At 39.5% G+C, this 22,043-nt stretch overlaps 2 pseudogenes; both read right to left on the bottom strand.

Annotated features, from left to right (window-relative positions):
* Window positions 1-2,166: 2,166 nt before the first annotated feature.
* On the bottom strand, window positions 2,167-6,070 carry LOC124974683 (dehydrodolichyl diphosphate synthase complex subunit NUS1-like; annotated as a pseudogene).
* A 291-nt stretch (window positions 6,071-6,361) lies between these two features.
* On the bottom strand, window positions 6,362-7,137 carry LOC124974690 (40S ribosomal protein S4, X isoform-like; annotated as a pseudogene).
* Between the last annotated feature and the right edge of the window lie 14,906 nt (window positions 7,138-22,043).

The following is a 22,043-nucleotide window of genomic DNA, read 5'->3' on the forward strand; positions in this document are numbered from 1 at the left end:
TCCACATAGCATCCTTTTTATGTGTTCTGGCCTCTGTGTCTGGTTCTCTCACTGTCCTTACTTTGAAATTCGTGCATAGGCTTGTGTGTAGCTGGTCTTGTTCTCATTGCGGCCTAATGCGGACAGAGCATTGCTTACCGATTCATCTGTCTGCAGGTGGACATTTTTTCAGGGTCCAGTATATACAGCTAACATGTGGTGTTTTACGTATGCCACCATGTCAAGCTCGTCATGTGCTGTTTATATCTTTCTTATCTTCATGGACTTTTCTTGTCTGTTTTCTTGGTTATACAAGGATTGGCTGGTGTGGTGTCTAACTCCTGAAATCCCAGCATCTCAGGAGTCTGAGGCAGGAGGATCCTAAGTTTGAGGCCAGTGTAAGCTACTTAGTGAGGCCCTACACAACTTAGCAAGACCCTGTCTCAAAAGAAAAAATAAAATAAAACAAAATAAAATAAAATAAAAAGAGAGGGAGAGAGAGACATTTTAAGACACCATACTTTAATAATAATGTGTCCGTTTTTGAGCAGCAGTCCCTAGGTGGTCTTGCTAAGTGCATCTAGACTTAGGGTGTGCCCAGTGCCCATGGGTTCATCCTAGGCTTTCTTTTTCTCTGGTAACCTTCCTGCCTGACACTGGCCCTCTGCCAGTATTGGGGTAGTGGCACCAGCCTGTCTTGCCTTGCTTCCTCTTCTGTCCCCATCATTTTGCTCTCACCCTCTCTGGTCTCATATTCGACTTACAACTGCGTCTGTGTCTCTGGCAATCTGAATATTTTTCTTGACTTGCTGTTGGAGCCAGACTTTTCCTCTCACCTGGGTGGTGGCCCTGCACCAAACCCAAATCCTGTGTGGTCCTCTTGCTCCTCTCAGCCTCACACGTGCTGATGCTGGTCTTCCCTGCTCCTGTGTCCATGCAATCCTCTTCAGTCCCACGAGGCTGGCTGGATAACATGGCACACAGTGCTGACGTTGTGATGGTGTGGCACATTTGTACTTCCATGTCACCAGGGAAGCTGGCCCATGAGGCTGCTGTGCCCTGTCCTGCTTCTCTGTGGTGATGATTTCCCTGCCATGTGCTCCAGACTCTGTGCAGTCCTCCTGGTGTTGCTCTGCAGTCCCCAGCCAAGTGACTTGGCCATATCCGAGCTCCAGCCTCCTCCTTCCCATCTATGCTTCTGAGTTTGGAGGACTTCCTTCTACCTGAAGAACTGCAGTTTGTTTCAATATGGAACACTGGGGACAGGTTCCCTCCTGGGTCTTTGTCAGAAACTGTCATTATGTATCAGCCCGTAGCTAAGCCCAAGGGTTCCAGGGAAAATAAGCAGTGGCTTGTGTCAGCTGCTTTTCTGGGGACTCCAGTCCTCACTTCTCCCTGATCTGGGAGGGCTTTGTCCCCAGGCACCACAGACTGAAAGAGATTCAGCTTTGCCACATTTTGGTGAACTCAGTGCTGCACAGGTGAAGCCTTTAGATGCAGTGAAGCTGTTGTGGAGGCCCTGGTCTCCATCTGATTACTCCAGCCTCCTGGGACCACCTAGGTCTGTGCCGGTTTTTCCCCCAGAACTAGCCACTAAGTGGACAAGCTTAGCGTGGATTATATCCAATTTACCTTATTGTAACATGATTATATAAGAATATTTTTATCTCACTATATAATATGAACTGTATATTTTATGATGCATACCTATTTATTTTAGCGGTTATGTCCTATTTATTGTCCTAGAAGCTGCCTGGCTGGGGGTGGATGGTCTATATCCTGAGAAGCCTCAGCAAGGGCTCTTAGGGTCTCTAAAAGGTGAAGGGAACTTGCTCCCTGCACCACATGTGTATGCTGTCCCTGATGGCTCAGGGGGCCCAGGGCACTGTCCAGGTTCTCTACGTGCATGCACCAGGTGACCCTACTGGGTTTCAGGCCCGTAGATCCTGGACAGAGCCCAGAATGTAGCAGCGAGGTTCACTGGGCTTCCAGGTGAGGCTCCCTGCAGTCTGTCACCCTCCCTTGGCTCCTGCCCTGCAGTCACAGAGATGTGGCCCCTTCAGTACCATCCCAGCTGCCCTTGGCTAGTGGCTGAGTGCCTTTGCTGTGTTCTTTCTTTGAATAACTGGAGTTATTTCACACCCCTCACTTGTCCCTCGCAGTTGAGAGCAGATAGACCATGACACGTCAAGGGGCCATGGGGAATGCCTGGCAAAAGCCCTGAGCAGTACTCACAAAGTCTGCTTTCCCATCTTCTGGGTACAGCACCTTCACTGCCAAATGGCAATTTAAAACTCGATCATCTTCATTGTTATATTTGCAAACACTGGTGAGTACTTGGAACAATCTAGACCCAGAAGTTCCTGCTGTTGTTTTAAAATTTCATCATCAATCTGGAATTATTTCTTTTTTTATTTCTTACTTTTTCTTTTATTATTTATTTTGATTCATTGTACATAAATGGGGTACAACCGTTTGTTTCTCTGGTTGTATTTTTCTTTTGAAAATACCTTGGTGGTCGTAGACACTAATGTAGGAGACACCCATGGCCATACACCATACCTCGATGCTGGTGATGTCCTAGAAACTGGGCTCCTGCTCCTTGCGGTGATCACCAGGCCCATGTGTACAGGCAACTTCTACAGGAAATGGCCATCTGTGCACCAGTGCATCCAGGTGGGCAGTGGCCCAATCAAGCCCCCAAGTGAGGGTGCTGGTGGTGACAGGGGTTCCTGCCTACTGCCTGGTGCTTATGAGCATAAAGCCGAGTGGTGCTAGGGCTGCAGTGGAGGCTGCACGGTAGCAGCACCTCCAGATCCAGTTCCAGGTACCAAACCAAAAGCAGAGCCAGGAGGTGAGCTGTGCCACAGGTAGAGCAGCACATGGAGCACCAGCTGCACCACCTCCTATGCACCACCAAACTCTTACAGTGTTTAGGCTCCCATGAGTGCCTCCCAAGCACACCGTGGCATGGTGGCTTTCATCCTCCCCTGCTGCGGTCACGGGCGTCGCTCTGTGTTCCCCCACCTGCTGCAGTCCCTAGCCCCTTTCCACGGCTGACACTTTACCTTTTCCCCTCCGCCATCTTCCTCCTCCTTCCCAACTTACTCATTCTTATCTGTAAAACCAAGTTATCAGACAGGTGTAGTTACCAGTATTAGCCGTCCTTTCCCTGCTAAAGCTGAATCCTAGAAGCAATCGATATTATACTTCACACATTTTACAGAAACCAACACACTATTAGTTGCCTGTCCACCAAGGAAAACTTATGCATAATTTTAAAAACAACTGTACTCTTATCTCATTAATCAATTTAAATGGAACTCTTTTACTAAAGATTTAAGTCACATCCTCCCAAAGTCTTTAGGATCCACACCCTTTTTCACAATTCTAATTTTTGAGTGCTCATTAATCTACAAGCCAATTTTTATAAATTGTAAGGGATTATAGACAAAGACACATAGATAGACAATATACAATACATAAGTATGTATAAATATACATAAAAACCAACAGAAAAAAAAGGAGTTTTGTGCTTTCCCTTCAGTAATTAAACTCTGAATAAAGATAGCAGGAAAAAAACAAGTAGAGGAAAAAATATGGTTAGATAAAACAAGACTGATCATTACTAGGTATATTAATTTATGTTTGTAGGATTGAAACATGAATTTGCCATGAAACCATGAACTCCGAAACAAAGATACATAAGTTCTGGGAAAAAAAATTATTTCAGCCATAATTACTCTAGTAAAGGATCATGTGAAACATCATTATCAGACCAGAGTGTGATTTTTGGATCAAATTAGGGTCAGTCAGATATTGAAAGAATGGGGGAACCCATGAAATCCTTAGGTAAAATTCTCAAGGTAAAGAAGATTCATACATATGACATCTTCCCATTTTTCCTCCCTGTGTTGCAATGTTTAGGTAGGAACTTGAGAGAACAGATACATGGAGTACAAGATAAAATAGCCATTTAGGTCCCACAGCAGTTAGAATTTTAAAGTGACACTTGTTTCTCCTCTGGACCCAAACCTGTTTTGGACAATTTCCACTGCAGCTTACATTCCAGATGCAAGTCTTACAAAGACAGATATCTGACAGAAAGCTAAGCAGTAAGGAAAGATGCCATTTTGAGCCTGAGAGGTAAAGATCATTGAATAAGGAATCCTAACCCAAAGAGATTCATGGGGTTGTTATAGATAGTGCCCATGAGAAACAAGGGGATGTTTTAGTAATGATCACCCAGGACATTGAGATTTGGGGAAATTGCTTAGAGGCCCCATGTGGGATCTTGTCATTGCATAGAGGTGATTTTGGGTATAGGGCCATAAAGGCTTGGGTTCATGGGACTTCTGACCCCTCATTTTATGTCCTGCAAAAGAGTTCCTGTTGCAGAATGGTATTATAATTTTGGTTTCCAATCAGAGACCATTGACCTGAATTCCCTAGCTCATATTGGGGCACATAATAAGTTTTTAAAAGGAGTTTTATCAAAATTCTCAAGGTGGAAGCATTTCCAGTGGTTGGAGGATACTTCCAAGCATGGATAACTGAACTAGAGATGGTTCTTAACATATTGGCTATTCTGGAAGAGAAGAGGGTTTCTGTTTGTCAGTTGGTTGGTTTTGGGTATTGCTGGGGATTGAACCCAGGGCTTTGCACATGTTAAGTATGTTCTGTAGCACAGAGTTATGACTCTGCCTTAGAAGAGAGCTTTTACGTTCTGTAATTAAGTCCCTGAATTCTATCCAAAGCATCCCTCTGGGGAATTAGGGACATCTCATTGGTGTCCCCATAGAAATCCTGCACTAAACTTTGTAGCCAGATAACTCTGACTGATATACTGGGAGTGCACCACATCCTTTGAGTTCCCATGACCAGGACCATGAGTACCTTCTGTACCAATTTGGGCATATGCAATATTTCTCTTTCCCTTTCTCAATACAGCATTTTGTCTTGATGTGGACCCTTTCCTTGGACTTTGTAACTTCTCTAAGTTTTCCTCTGTCCCTAGCACCTTGACAATTATTCTGCCTTTTCCAGTGGTGTCTATCTCCCTACAGATGCCAAAAAGAATTCATGTAACCTTATTTGTGAGTGGCCACTAAATGGCATCCCAGCTGTCCCTATCCTACTTTTTGTAGTTTTAGTAAACCCAGAAAAAGGAAAAGACAGGTTTTGTCTTAGTGTGTTTTCTTTTGGCTGATGGTAAAATAGATGAGTAACAAATGCATCTAAAATCCCCTATCCCCCACAGGGAATTTCTGATAAACATGTAAAGAAAAAGGATATGTGTTTTGGACGAGGTGGTGCCCACAAGCAGGGAAAAGTGATTGATGGAGAAGTGATTGACAGAGAAGGAACAAAAATCCCTAGGTGGCAGGAGAAGTTTGGGAAGGAGCACAGGTACAGACAGTCAGCACCATGTTGATATTTGATTCAGCTAATCTCCTTGTGGGGAAGCCATGAGGTTAGGGTAATTGGATGGTTGTATAATGTGCCTGTGTGGGTGAACTTTTTCTTGTGTCCAGCACAGATTAAGTTTAACTGCGGCTCACTACTGATTATCCTGTCACAGGAGTCTTCAAGTGGCAGGTGCCCTACTTGCTTGACCCATGCCCATTGAGAATGTGGCAAGGAACCAAGAGCTTTGCCATGACATGTTGAGCAAGTAAAGTGGTTGAGTAATGAGGGAGAGCATTCAGAATCACCAGGAGATTAACACGACAAACAGTGGAGCTCCAAATGCCAAAAGGCCAGGTTAAGCACATGGTGGGGACACTGAACCACAATGTAGAGTTTGGCAAGGTCTCAGGGTCTCCACCCTTCTGAGCAATAGAGTTCCCAATGATGTGAACAGGGGTACTTGCTGATCAGGAGCATTCCTGTTGGACACTCAGTTGCTCCTCAGTGTGCATGTGATATTATCAGAAAGCCTGATAGAAAATGCAGGTAGAATTATGTGGGTGCAATCCAGCGTCCCCAGAAAAGTGCTTACCTCCTGGCCAGCCGGCAAAAATCTTATTGTCATTATGTCCAGATGGGGTCCAGGTTCTTGGTGTCCCAAACCAAAAACTGAGCAAGACATATTCAATTAACAGGCAAAGTACAGATTTATTGAAGGTGAAGGTGAAAGTAGCACTCCGTTAGGTAGAGTGGAGTGGGCCAAGAAAGAGAGGATCCCAAGGCCCTAATATATGGAAATTAGGGTCTCATATGGCAAACTGTGCGACATTCTCTTCACTTTATGGACCTGATTGAAACCTTACCCCATTTGCTCCCATTGGTTACTTTATGATTCTTTTTTTTCCATCCTGCTACATTTTAATTAAGTACAAAGACCTCTACTCTCCGGGCATGTAACCTAGAGTCCACTTATTTACCCACTGCTCTGTTTGGCCTCCAACCTCTTGTCTCTCTCTTCAGCAATGGTGAGATGGATTCCTTTTCCTCGGGGAAGAGAAATACATGGTTTGTTGCCTTTGCCAATAACAAAAATGTTGGAGAGCTGGGTGGCAAAGCCATTGCCATTGGCATCTTTCACAGGAACCACGTCAAAAGAGCCAGGATGTCTCTCTCTGTGTTGGTAATCACACCAGTTCTTCCCAAGTTAGCACCTCTGGTCACCATACACAGGTTACCAGTGTCAAACTAGATGAAATCAGTCATCTTGCCTGTCTTCAAATCAATCTGAATGGTGCCATTCACCTTGATTAGGGGATCAGGGTAGCGAATGGTTCGAACATCATGGGCCACCAGATGAGGGATTCCTTTTGTGCCCTAAAGATCTTTCTAACATTGCACAACGTGTACTTGGCTTCCTCAGGTGTAATGTGATGAATAGCAAAGTGCCCCTTGGTGTCATAGATCAGATGGAAATTCTCTCTAGTCTTATCAATGCTGATGAATCAATAAACCAGTGGGATAGGTCATATCAGTTCAGACTTTGCCATCAATCTAAGTGAAGTGCTGTATGCAAATCTTTTTTACTTTATCTCCTGTAAGGGCATACTTCAGTCTGTTCCTTAGAAAAATGATGAGAGGAAGACATTCTCTCAGCTTGTGGGGACCAGTGGATAGACGAGGAGCAAACACATCAGTCAATTTGTCTAGCATCCAATGCTTAGGAGCTGCTACCCTCTTCAGATGCTTCTTGGGACCATGAACCTGGCAGCTCTAGGCATGGAAAGGGCACTGGTTACATTAGATAACCTAATTAGAACACTGTCCACTTTAGCCCCAGTGGTCATGTTAAAATACTGCACAGGTGGTGGGGGTTGTCATGGTGATAAGTCCTCCATGGCAGGAGTTGTCATGGTAATGGGATTTGTAGTAAACTGGAACAGGATTGGTCTCCTTGTCTTTTCTTCCAGCAACTTCTTTCTAATAAACTGTCTTTGCCATTTTTGTGTCTCTGAACTCCTACCTAACAAAAAACACCCTAAGGGAGGAAAAGAAAGGAAGAAATGAAGACCAAAGCAGAAAGAAGTGGAATAGAGCCTGCCAAAGTAATAGGAACATTAGCAAAACTAAGAGTTAGGTTTTTGAAAAGATAAACACAATTGACACATCTTTAGCTCAACTAACAATAGAGAAGACACAGATAAACAAAACAAGAAATGAAAGAAGAGACATTACCACTGATATCACTGAAATGCCAAGAGACTAATATCAGTAATTACATGCCAATCAAGTGGGTAACCTAGGGGAGATGGATCAGTTTCTAGGCATGCAATGTAACAAAATTAACTCAGAAAGAAATAGAAAATCTGAACGAACCAATAATGAGAAAGTGAATCAGAAATGAAAGCCCTCCCATATAAAAAGCAAGATCCTGATGAAATAACTGCTGATTTTCTTCAAGCATATAAAGAACAACTAATACCAATCCTCTCAAACTCTCTCAAAAATTGGAGGAGAGAATACTAATAAACACATCTTACCAGGCCAGAATTACCCTGATACCAAAGCCAGGAAAGAAATACAAGAAGAAAAGAACAGGTCAATGCCTCTGATAAACATAGATGCAAAAATTCTCAACAAAATACAAGCAAACTACATTCAACGGCTCATTAAAGGTAGCATTCACCATAATCAGATAGGATTTATCCCTGGAATGCAAGAACTGTGCAACATACACTAATTCATCAATGGGATACACCACGTTAAAGGGAGGAAGAACACAACCAATTTATTATCTCAATAGGTGCAAAAGGGACATCCTACAAAATGCAGCATCTTTTAAAATCATTAATTACTATCAACAAATTAGGTATAGAAGGAATAAACCTCAACATGATAAAGATCATTTATGTCAAGTCCTCAGCTAACATCATTTTCAAAAGCAGAACATTGAATTTAGTTTTCAATTCTCAGGAAGAAGATAAAGACACCCACTCTTGAAGTTCCCAAAAACTCAGTCCTTGTCCCCAATGCCAAACCAAAAATAAGGAAACAGTATTGAGAAGAAAGAAAAATAAGTTTTATTGATTTACTAGCATAGGAGAAACGTAGCAGATTTCTGACCCAGGGGCTGTGATTCTGCCCATCAGGAAGAATAGGGGCTTTTAAAGAGGTGAGTCAAAAGCAGCATTTCACGTGTTCTCTGTTGCAGTTGTAATTCACTTGTTAATTTGGGAGAGAGTCATTTCACAGATCTTCTGGTACCATCCCCAAACTATGGACTACTTTTTTCTTATGATGTGTATGCGCTCAAGGACAGATGAACCTGCCTAAAATGAGGAAGAAAAGTATTCTTGTTTCCTCTGAAATTGGGAAGAAAGAGAGATTATGGAGGAGCAGGGAGAAAGGAAGAAAAGAAACATATGCATTTAAAAAATAAGGTGCTGTAGCAAAGTAGCAATGGTTATATTGAAAGCATAAGGTGGGCCACAATTACATTTCCCCTCTGTCAGTTTATACATTCCATTTCTTAAGAAAAATGGTGAAGACATCTCCAAGCTGCATCCTGCTGAATGAGGGTGAAGATGGGGGAAGTAACCCGATGTCCTTGTTCTCTATCAGGTGAGGCATGGACAGTTAAGAGTATTCAGCATCAGAGCATCCTGAGGTCCACAGGGGCAGATGGCAGCTTACTGGACAAGGCATACATAGGGCAGAGATCATGCTAGGCAATAATAAGCAAGAGAGCAAAGCATTAACCATTTTTGGTAAACAATTAGAACAAAAAAATTAGAATTTCAATTACTCTCTAAAAACCACAAAGACAGTAACTGGTAATTATGTCAGTGAAAAACATATCAAGTTTATCAATGTAGGAGGTAAAGAAGATTTGTAGGTCTATGAGATCTGGCTCAAATTAACTCAGGACAAACTTGTGACTCTAGATTGCTTTGTGACCATTATTATTGGGCACTTCCACACAAGAACATTTCCCTCAGAGCCTCCAGCTTTACTTTCCATTGGTAGGGCTGACACAAGTGTTCATCTTAAGTGACATTAAAAAAACATTGTTGTGCTTGCCTCACAAGCACAAGGCCCTGGGTTCAATCCCCAGCACCAAAAAAACCACAAAAACAAAAACAAACACAAACAAACAAACCAAACCAAAACAAAAAATAACCCCAAACCCCCATTTTTTTCTATTTAAATGTTCTTGTAGAACTTTGATTAGGCTATACTCTCCTGCCAAGTGTTTAAAAACAAATTGGTGAAAACCAACCCTGTTCTATCTACTGCTTACAAAGAGTCAACTGAGATTCCTCATAGATAACTCTTGGGGATGTGTTCAAAGCCTCTTGGCTCCTTTAGCTTCTCTGTACAGTGGTGCCATCTGCCAGGATGCATCAGGGTTTTGCTGATCATATGTGTCTTCTTTTGGTAGCATTATTGATATGTCCCTCTGCAGTGAACCTCTTCTTTGAAGAATATGGACTTGGTTTCCTCTTCTCTAGGGTCCTCTTGATCTCTTTGATCAGCAGATATGGTGACTCACCAGAGTTGCAGGGTCTAGAGGGTCTCATTTTTCCCTGGGTAGCTGACCTTAGAAGTGAGGTCCAAAATGTTGGCTGTTTTTCCTTGGTCCTTTCACTTCCTTGACTTCAGTCTGCAAGTGTTTGGTTTTAAACATCTGGTAGACCAGTTTCACCAGTCTTAAAGTGGGAGAAACACTTCAATATCTATAATTTTACAGTCACCCCTTTCATTTAATTGGACTGAGGATTAGTACTGGAAGTTAGCATTACATACTCTTTGTTCTATACCTGATGACTTATTATCTCAAATTAACTTAAGTTGTTTTATTAGAAGCAGTGCAAACAAAATGCCGGAAAACTTTAACAGGCAACAGTCACAAATTGAGAAGGAAAATAGAAAACAAAATTAATAGAGCAAAAAATATTAATTTTGGTAATAGGTATAAATGAAGAAAAATGATTTCTATACTTTTGAACAATTACTTCCATATCATATCCCCTTTTTTTGAGATCACAGTAATCTTCTCAACAAAATTGGTCTTATGAACACAACTTTAAATGAGTTGAAATCTGGCCTATTTTGGAGTCATTCTAACATGGACTGAGGTGAGAGGCAGAACATTATCTTAGATAGGGTGGGGCTTTTGACAAATTACAATATAACAATACATCCAAAACATTCATGTAACATTACAACAGAAACATGAATCAAAGGCTAAGAGAACATCAAACTTTTTGTGGAAAAAGTTGCAAAATGCTTCCATGTTTAATAATTTCACTTTTAAAAAATCAGACTCTCATTATCTTCCAAAAGTACACTTAAGTTCCTATTCCAGTGTGAAGAGTAACACAAAGTTGTATACATATAACCGGCTACATTTATCCAGCTATAAAACAGCAAATGACATGAATAAATAACAAACAAATTTGTTATTTCTATAGAAATACAAGATTATTACTACAGATAGCTTCAGTTTGAAGAACAACAACTTGATAAAATTGTCTCCCCTAAGCTCTACATTTAATAAGTTCAACTTTTAATGTACAATTTAGAACCCATACAGTAGGGTACCAATAATTGTGGTCTGCATAAGTTAGCAGTAGTAGCAAAAAAAATAAAAGAATAGCCTTGAATCTCTTAGATATTTAGGAAACAGTGTTAAGACTTAGTCAAAAGTGTTGTACTTAGTCAAAGCAAATAGATCTAAGACAGGTTGTCAAATGACAGTGTGTCTCTTCTATGTCAGATAAAATGTATAAAAGAGAGCACTGATTGGTTACCTTGACAGGACACATAGGTAAACATTCATTTTATAAACTTTTACATAATACTTACACAAGGCTCAGCTAGATACAGTTCTCAGATGAATACTTATATATAGTCATATATATTCAGAGTGTCAACTATATTTTTATAACTTCAAATACTAGTTTTTAATATATGCAGTTAGAAGTAATCATTTAAAAGATGTTTAAACAGGTAAAAAGCAAATTCTTTTAAGAATTAGTTTCCATGAGTAGGAGAACCTAACAGATGCAAGTAAAATGTAGATAACAGCAGATATCTATCTTGATACATAAGAACAGATTAATGTTTGAGACTTTGTTTCATACCAGTACATTAAAGTTCAAATAATTGCATTAATTATGGTCAATAAATCACCAATGGAAACTTTTTCAGATTTATCTTCTGCAAACCTTCTTCAATTTAGACATTCATCACTTGCCTTTTACATCCTTAATTTTGTCCTCTCTTATATCTTGGGCTTTCTTCTAAAAATATTACTTTATCAAACACAAAATTTTCTAATCCAGAAACACTGCTTCTCATTTTACTAATCTTTTTTCTTTCTAAAATATATTTTCTTATATAACATCCTTTTACATTTTTTACTTTCAAACCCTTTCTTAAATTCATATTCTGAAACAATTCTTATGAAGGTTATCTGTGAATGGACTATACACAACAAATTTCATCGCAGGAGAGGAATCAGACAATCTGGCATATAAAAAAAGTGCCTTAATTTTATTCCTCTCTCAGATTGCATTCAAGGGGTTGGAGTACAGGATATTTGAGCATGACCTGTCTCCCTTATTATTATCACAATGGCACCAACTTTAAGTGAGTTCCCCACTGTTGATTGTACTGAGATCCCTTTTGGGCCTTTATCTTCTGCTAGACATATCGCTATGCACTGAAGGAGGCCCCTCTTATCCTTTTCTTTGGGCTTCCTTGATTATCCCCTTGTGGAGATTGCCTAGAAAATATGGGTTGCCCTTCAGTTTCTTCCTAATTCTTTCTGGGTCCAGTTGTTTATTCTGCCAGCCTTCCCATGCACTCAGTTTGATGGGATTCCCTCATATCAAGAATTGCTTTGCCCCAGTGATGGGTGTCCCCTGGTCAAATGCCTTGTCAGACCTTAAAAGGGGAGACCACTCCTCTCCCCAGGTTATGAACTAACAGTGCTGGAACCCACTGACTCGTTCTTTGTGACCGGCAGCCTCCAACCCCCATGGGCACAAGGAGCTGGAAGGAGGACAGAGACCAGGTCCTTTTTTGCCAATTTCTATAGCCCAGGCAGCTTTTCTGATATTTTTCCCAGCATAGGCCTAGTTTTCTTGACCCACAATGAGATGTTGTGTGGCTGCCTGGGGCCAGGCCAAGAAAAAGTGCTGGCGATGTTACCACTGGATTTTAAAGATTTAAATTCCTTTTAACACTTTCTTCCAGGATTCTGCTATCCTTGTGCACCAGAGGTAGTGCCTTGTGCCACCTTCAACTTATTTCTTCACCTTTCAGAGTCCTTATCATGCAACTGCATAAATGCCTGTACATACAGAATGTCTTTCGTATACTTTACCCTGACAGATCAACTTCAACTTGAAGATTGTATCATAATCCAGAAAAACATTCAAAGGTCAGATTGTGTTACAGTAAAACCTGTTCTTAGACAGGTGTATTTATCCAAAATGTCTCTGCTCAAGTGACTATCAGTGAGATCAATGTACCATGGCCCATGTCTTAAAGGGCTTGTAATGGTTAAAAAAAAAAAAAAAAAACAGATAAGAGAGGATCACCAAAGGCAGGAGTGACAGAGGGGAACCTTTAAAATAGACAGACCTGTACATACACGTTCTTCCAGTTATTTTTAAGTTTGACAAACTATGTCCAACTGCAAGATTGCATAATAATCCAGAAAGCTATTCAAAACCCAAGTCATTATGATATAATATTAATTTAGAAGGACTTATACCTATAGGTGCACCCTTCCTCAACACATTTTACCTCTTAAAGACCAACTCAAATTGTAAGATTGTACAGAAGGAAGCACGGAGGGAGACAAACAGAAAAAGTCCAAGAACCACGGCTGGCAGACAGGAACCTTTAAAACAGAGCAGCCAAGACCTTTCCCAAGAGACTACCTACAGGATGGGTAGAATATTGGGCATGTCTTCAAAGGGGCAGTATCAGATACAAACAAAACAAAAACACAGACAGACAACCAGAGGGAATTCCCAAGCCTAAGGTCAACAAACAGATGAGAATCTAGAACAGAGAAGGAGCGGGTAAATATTCCTAGGTTCTTGAGCAATCCTTAGCAGAAATAGGGAAGCAGGGAGTATCGCAATACCAGATCTTCAACTCTACTTCAAAGCAATAGTAACAAAAACGGCATGGTATTGGTACCAAAATAGAAAGGTAGATCAATGGTACAGAATAAAGGACATGGACACAAACCCAAATAAGTACAATTTTCTCATACTAGACAAAGGGGCCAAAAATATGCAATGGAGAAAAGATAGCCTCTTCAACAAATGGTGCTGGGAGAATTGGAAATCCATAAGCAACAGAATGAAACTAACCCCCTACCTCGGAATCAGACCTGAGACCCTGCAGATTATAGAAGAAAAAGTAGGTCAAGAACTTCAACATGTCAGCTTAGGACCAGACTTCCTCAACTGGACTTCCAAAGAAGAAGAAATAAAAGCAAGAATCAATAAGTGGGATAGATTCAAACTAAAAAGATTTCTCTCAGCAAAGGAACCTATCAGCAATGCGAAGAAAGAGCCTGGAGAGTGGGAGAAAAACTTTGCCCCTCATACTTCAGATAGAGCTCTAATCTCCCGAATCTATAAAGAACTCAAAAAACTCTACACCAAGAATGCAAATAATCCAATCGACAAATGGACTAAGGAAATGAATAGACACTTCACAGAAGAAGATCTACAAGCAATCAACAAACATATGGAAAAATGTCCAACATCTCTAGTAATAAGATAAATGCAAATCAAAACCACCCTAAGATTCCATTTCACCCCAATTAGAATGGTGATTATCAAGTATACAAGCAACAACATGTGTTAGCGAGAATGCGGGGAGAAAGGTACACTCATACATTGCTGGTGGGGTTGCAAATTAGTGCAGCCACTCTGGAAAGCAATGTGGAAATTCCTTTGAAAACTTGGAATGGAACCACCATTTGCCCCAGCTATCCCACTTCTTGGCCTATACCCAAAGGACTTAAAATCAGCATACTAAAGAGATACAGTGACATCAATGTTCATAGCTCAATTCACAATAGCCAGATTGTGGAACCAACCTAGATGTCCTTCAATTGATGAATGGATAAAGAAACAGTGGTATGTATATACAATGGAGTATTACTCGGTCATAAAGAATAATAACATTATGGCATTTGCAGGTAAATGGATGAAATTAGAGAATTTCATGCTAAGTGAGATAAGCCAATCTCAAAAAACCAAAGACAGATATCACTAATAAGTGGATGATGACACATAATGGGGGGTGGGAGGGATTAGTGTTAGCGTTAGGGTTAGGTTAGGGAGCAAGAATGTAGGAAGGAAGGGCTGTATAGAGGGAAAAGGGGGTGGGAGAGGGGGGGCAAGGGAAAAAAAACCAGAATGAATCAAACAACATTACCCTATGAAAATTTATGATTACACAAATGGTATGCCTTTATGCCATGTACAAAGAGAAACAACATGTATCCCATTTGTTTACAATAAAAAAAAGTATTCAAAAAAATTAAATTGAGCCTATCAGACATTTACATTATTACTTAAACATAGGGTAGGCTATACAGTAGGAAATACTAGATGTAAAGTCAGACATCCATGATGGACACTGAAATTAAAGGTTCAGGTGGTCACTTGTCTTGGATTGATTTCAGACTTATTTCCAATATCTCCATGTCTAGGTCATTTTAGGATTTTGTAAATATAGGTTTTTCCATTTATTTGAGAGTCAAGCTTTGAAAAGTTGGTCTCTGAATAAAGAGTATAAAATTCTCTAGAGTTAGATGAAAGAACACTGTTCCACAAAATATATTAATTTATGCATCTAGGAACAAAAGTGAATCACCATAAAACAATGACCTCAAAAATACAGAAAATTTTAAAACTGGATTTCTAAAAAACTGACTCAGCTGTAATTACATTAACAAAATCAGCATGTAGAACATTTTTACCAGGTCAGAGTTCACTTTGTGGTCAGATTAGATAGTTAAGAAAAGGGTCAATTCAGTATTTAAAGAATGTGAGAGTCATAAAATGCTGAGATAAAGAAAACGTGTATACATGACATCATTCCATTTTTCTCACTGTGCAGTAGTGTTTAGGGAGGAACTTGTTAAGAATACAGGATAGTAGGCTGAGCAGATAAGACAGCATTCATTTAGTTCCCACCTTGCCTTGAATGAAAAAGTGAAACTTTTTCTTTCCTTTGGTCTCAAGCCCATCTTGAATAATCACCTCTGCAGTTTATATTTTTGATGTAAATCTAGGACAGAGAGATATCTGGCAGAGCTTAGGAATTAAGGAAAGCTGCTGTTTTGAGCTAAGGTGGAAATCCTCATGTGGGAGCCTTTTTTAAACTAATTTTTTAAGCTTATTCTAATTTGTACATGACAGCAGAATGCATTTATACATTTTGATAGATCACACATACATGGAGTATAATCTCTCATTTTTCTGATTATATATAATGCAGGATCACATTGGTCATGTAGTCATATATGTATATGAGGTAATAATGTCTGTTTCAATGTACTATCATTCCTATCCTCATAATTCTTCTCCTCCCTTCACTACACTCTAATATAAAGTTACTCTATTCTTCCCTACCTCACCCTTTTTTGATTTACCATCTGCATATCAGAGAAAACATTTGGCCTTTGCTTTTTATGAGTTTAGTTCACTTCACTTAGCATGATATTCTCTAACTGAATCTATTTACCAACAAATACCATAATATCATTCCTTTTTTAAGCTGAATAATATTCTATGATATATGTCACATTTTCATTTCTTTTTTTTAAGTATTCTTTAGTTTTTGACAGACCTGCTTTTTTAAATTTATTTATATGTGGTGTTGAGAATTAAACCAAGTAACTCACACATACTAGGCAAGGGTTCTACCACTGAGCCACAACTGTAGCATTATATCACATTTTTTTTATCCATTCATCTGTTGAAAGGTATTTAGGTTGGTTCCATATTTTAGCTATGGTAAATTGAGCTGCTATAAATATTGATGTGGCTACCTCACTGTAGTGTGTTGATTTTATGTCCTTTGGGGATAAACCAAGGGGTGGGATAACTGAATCAAATGATGGGTACATTCCAAGTTTTCTGAGGAATCTACTTACTGCTTTCCATAATGCTTGTATCATTTTGCATTCCCACCAACCATGTGTGAGAATATTTTTTCCACCACATCCTTGCCAACATTCATTGTTGTTTCTATTTTTGATAATTGCCATACTGATTGGAATAAGATGAAACCTTAGAGTAGTGCCATTTGCATTTCCACAATTGCTACAGATGTTGAACCTTTTTTCATGTATTTGTTGATTTATTGTATATTTTCTTCTGTGAAGTGTCTGTTCAGTTTCTTAGCCCATTTATTGATTGGGTTATATGTGGTGTTTCTGTTGTTAAGTTTTTTTGAGTTTTTATATAACCTAGAGATTAAAGTTTTATCTGAGGTGCATGTGGTAAATATTATTTCCCAATCTGTAGGCTCTCTCTTCACATTGATTGATTCTTTTGCTGAAAAGAAGCTTTTTAGTTTGAGTCAATCCCACTTATTGATTCTTGATTTAAATTCTTGCACATTAGGATGTGGGACGCCATTCTTACTGAACAGATTCAGACTGGTTTCAGCCTTGGGATGCAGAGGCCTGGCTTCTAGGGACTGCCAGGGAATGTGTGTCCATATGCAACTAAAATGTATACATATATATAAAAGACTGGGAATGTGTCTTTGTGGCTGGTGGCTTATTCCATAATCTGTCACAGGGTCTGCTTTTGGGGACTGCTTCTGGCACCAGTGCTGTTGGTTGTGGTCCTCCTAAGGTTGTTTCTGACAAGAGCATTTGAGAGCAGAGCTCCCCTGGGAAGGGAGTGGAGAAGTGGCATCTGGAGGGGACAGAGTCATAAAATGTTATTAAGTTGGTGACCAAAGGCATGGTTGGGATCTGTGGGAAGAGGTGTAAAAACAGCTTTGGAATGGACTCACTTGAGGTGGTAGGAGATCCTGCCTGTTCGTGCACCAACCACTGTGAGTCATTGTGCTCACATTGTGCTTACTTGGGGGTTGCCCAGACCCCGTGCCTGGGCAGAAAGTTCTCAGGCTTGAGTCCTCCGAGGCAGATGGTGGCACATGGATGATGTCTGCCACACTCAAGCACTTTCACCCAGAGGGGTGGTCAATCACTGAGCACCTCTCCAGTCAGGGAATACAGTGGTGGCTGAGTCCATTATATCTTCCTTTTTAAATATATTTTATAGTTGTAGATGAACACAATGACCTTATTTCATTTTATTTATTTTATTTGTTGCTGAGGATCGAACCCAGTGCCTCACACTAGGAAGACAAGCCCTCTACTCTACCACTGAGCCACAACCTCAGCCCTCATTTCTTGTACGTGAATTATCTTTTTCATAAGAAACCTTCTCTTCTCTCTTGCTGTTTTAGAATGTCACCATGGAAGCCAGTATTTAGCAATAGAAAAGATAAGTTGTGAACTCGATTATTTATGTTAATATTTTAATTATTATTGCATACTCTTTGTAAAGAACCCTGGGTTTCATTGTGGTGAATCTGCATGATCATACATTGTGCTTGGATGGTAGCTTGCCCTCTTGACTCCCCTAATTCCTTCCCCTTTCCTAATGGCCCCATTTCCATTTTCATGTTCTCTTTGTTTATCTTCTAGATCCAACAAGTGATTTCTTGTCTTTCTGAGTTTGACTGACTTCACTAAACATGATGATCTCCTGTTCCATCTCTTTTTCTGTAAGCAACATGATTTTGTTCTTCTTTATGGTAGAATAATACTCCATCATGGTCCACCTTTTCTTTATCCATTCAACCACTTATGGGTGTCCCACAGATCCTACAACTTGACTGTTGTGAATAGTGCTACACTAACGGGGATCATGCAGGTTCTCTACAGTATGGACACTCTGATTTCTGAACATATGTGCCCAAGTCTAGTCCAGCTGGACTATGTAAGAGATCTACTTGGGATTTTTGAGGAGACTTTTTATTGTTTTCCATAGTGGCTATATTAATTTGCATTTCCTCCAACAGAGCATGAGGGTTTCTTTTCCCCCACTTCCTCTCCAGCAGTTGTTATAGTTTTTCTTTGCTCCTTTCTTATTGGTATGAGGGATTGACCCCAGGGGCATGTAACCACTGAGCCACATTCCAAGTCCTTTTTAATTTTTAAATTTTGAGATGGAGTCTCACTGAGTTTCTTAGAGTCTCATCATGTGGCTGATGTTGACCTTGAACCCAAGATCCTCCTGCCTTAACCTCTGAAGTCTATGGGGTTACGGGAGTTCACCATGACTCCTAGTTTGTTTTCTTGATAATAGCCATTCTGATGGGAGTGAGAGGGAATCTCAATGTAATATTTATGTTCATTTCACTGATGGCTAAGATATTGAGCATATTTTGTGCACTTACTGGTCATTTTTCCTTCTTCTCTCAAGTAGTGTTTGTTCAGCTCTTTTGCCCTTTTATTAGCTGGATTAATTTTTGATGTTGATTTTTGGTGTTCTTTATGTACCATGAATACCCACGGGGAGGAACATCTGGCAAAGCTTTCCTCTCATTCTGAAGACTGTCTCTTCACTCTGTTGATTGTCCAGTTTGCTGTGTAGAAGCTATCTAATTTGAGAACAAGAATCTATGAATTCTTGCTATTATTTTCTATGCCATCAGAGTCCCATTCAGGAAGTCATTATATATACCTGTATCTTCCTGTGTTTTTCTCTAGCATTTTCACAATTTCAGGTCTTAGTTAAGGTCTTGATCCATTTTGAGTTGACTTCTGTGCAGGGTGAGGGACAGGTTTTTAGTTTCAATCTTCTGCAGGTGGAGGTCCAGTTTTCCCAGCACCATTTGCTGAAGAGTCTGTCTTTTTTGTAGTGTATGTGTTTGACCTTTGTGGAGATTTGGATGACCGAAGCTGTGTGGGGTTATTCCTTGGTCCATTCTTCTATCTCATTAGTCTGCATGTCTATTTTCATGCTAGTAGCACACGATTTTGTTACTATGGCCCTAGAATATATTTTGAAATTGGGTATTGTGTTGCAGTTGGCAGTGTTTACTTTTGTTCAGTGTTGCTTTGGCAATGTGGGGTTGTCTATGCTTCCATGTGAATTTCAGGATGGTTTCTTTTTCTAATTTGTATAGAGCATCCTTGATATTTTGATGGAGATTGCATTCAATCTGTAGATTGCTGTCAGTAGTATGGTCATTTAACATTCTCCCAGTCCATGAACATGGGTTAACTTCCCATCTTCTAGGAATTTCAATATATTCCTTCACTATAAAGCTCTTTTACCTCCTTCAGCTTATTTCTAGGAATTTTATTTTAATTTTTTGAGTCAATTATGAATGGGATTGTTTTCATGGTTTCCTTCTTAGTGAGTTCATTGATAACATACAGGAAAGTTACTGATTTTCATATATTGATTATGTAACCTGCTACTTTGCTAAATTTCTTGGTTCTAAGAGATTTTTGGTGAACTTTTTAGGTATTTCCAGGTATTAGAATAATATCATCTGCAAGGGAGGGAGTTTCTCTTGCTTTTTTCCTATGTGTATCCCTCTTATTTCTTTCTCTTGTTTGACTGCCCTGATTAAAGTTTCCAATGCTATTGAAAAAGGTTGGTGGGTGTGGATACTCTTGTTCTATTCCAGATTTTAGAGGGATTGCTTTCAGTTCTTCCCATTCAGTGTGATGTTGGCATTTGACTTATATTACAGAGACTTTATTGTGTTGAGGTATTTCTCATGTAACCAGTTTATTCACTTTTTGTGTTGAGGGGATGTTGAATTTTATCAATGTTTTTATACATCTATTTAGATGATCTGTAGGGAACATTCCTCAAGCTAATCTGACAGCAGTCACTGACACCATGGTCTAAGTAAGTCAAACAGTCTGAACAGAGAAACCGAGGTAATGGTAAAGACTCGTCATGGAATGCATGTCTTTGCAGCTGCTGAGGCTGAGTTTCAACTGAGGGGAGGCCTTGCTTTTTCATGCATCCCAGAAAGCTGTGATGTGAGTGCCCCTGTACTGCCTTGCCTCATGCCCTGCGCTGGAGCTTGCCGTTCCCCCAGTCCTTTGTCTCAGACCTGCTGCTGGGCAGAATTACTTAGGCATATTTGATTTGAATAATAAGCAAATTCAATCATTGAACTTAGGATGATATGATCCCCTGAGACCACTTCTGGGTATGATCTCCTACAGGATTAATTGATTAATCAGAAACTTTATATTGGATACATTTGGCTAGAAATAAATTGTCTAAGATACACTCATGGGTGCATACACTGTTACTCTTAGCTCAAAAATTACAAAGTATAATGTTCTCAATATGGACGGTAACCTAATACTATAATTCTCCCTTTTTCACATGATCAATTTACCTCATTACTAGCTAACAATTTAAATTGTCAAATATTGATGGAAGAATTTACTGGAGAAATCATTTGCCTAAAGACAAACTTCTTCAAACTTTGAACACTTTACCTATTGATACTCAATGAGTTTTTCCTCATTCTAAACCTTTGCCAGAAGTCACAGTAATTTTTATGGATGCAAATGAAACATGTTGGGGAATATTAATCATATCACCCACAAAAAAACAAAGCAATAAAGGAAAACTTTAACGGATTACCATGATTAGGAGAGTTATTAGCAATGATTAAGGCTTTTGAGGTTTGCCTGGAGTCTGTCAATCTCTTTTCTGACTGCACTTATGCAACTCAAGTAGCAAAAAATCTCCCGTACTCTACTTTTAGACATTCTTTGTGCCTGCTAGATCAAGCGATGGACACATTAAAGCTTCTAATAGAAAATTGAACTAATCCTTTGCTTATTCAACATTTAAGATCTAATACTAACTTACCAGGACCTCTAAATAAAGGCAATTAGATTATTGATAAATTAATGATGCACATAGATTCTTCTCAAATTCAACAGGCAAAATAGCTGCATGCTAGATTTCAAATGTCTGCTCAGTCTCTACATCATTTCTATCCAGATCTAATTATTTCCTCATTCAAACATTTGGTCCGAATATGTGCTAAATGTGCACCCTTGTTGCCTTTAGGACCTCTTCAATTTCATGGAGTAAATCCTAGAAGTCTATGACCAATTAAGTTATGGCAAGTGGATGTCACTCATTACCTTCTTCTGAAAAATTAAAATTAAAATTAAAATTAAAATTTGTTCATGTAATTATAGATACATATTCCAGTTACACTTATGCTACTGCTTTAAGTGGTAAGAAAACAACACATGCCATTCAGGCATTAAGGCAAGCATTCTTGATAATAGGAATACCTTGATCCTTGAAGACAGATAATGAGCCACGTTTTGTTAGTTAGTTTTGAAGAATCTGATGCATCAAGCAGAACAGATGTCGCCAGAGGCCAATCCAGGGCCTGGAACATTATTCCTATTAGTGTGTGCTATTGTCACTGCTAATTCCAATGCTCATGTCTCTGTGCTAACATCTTCTACTTTAACTGATTGTTTTTATTATAATGTTTGGGTTTGTTTGGCAGAAATCGCTAATTCC

This window comes from Sciurus carolinensis, unplaced genomic scaffold (genome assembly GCF_902686445.1).
Source record: "Sciurus carolinensis unplaced genomic scaffold, mSciCar1.2, whole genome shotgun sequence".
Lineage (NCBI taxonomy): Eukaryota > Metazoa > Chordata > Mammalia > Rodentia > Sciuridae > Sciurus > Sciurus carolinensis.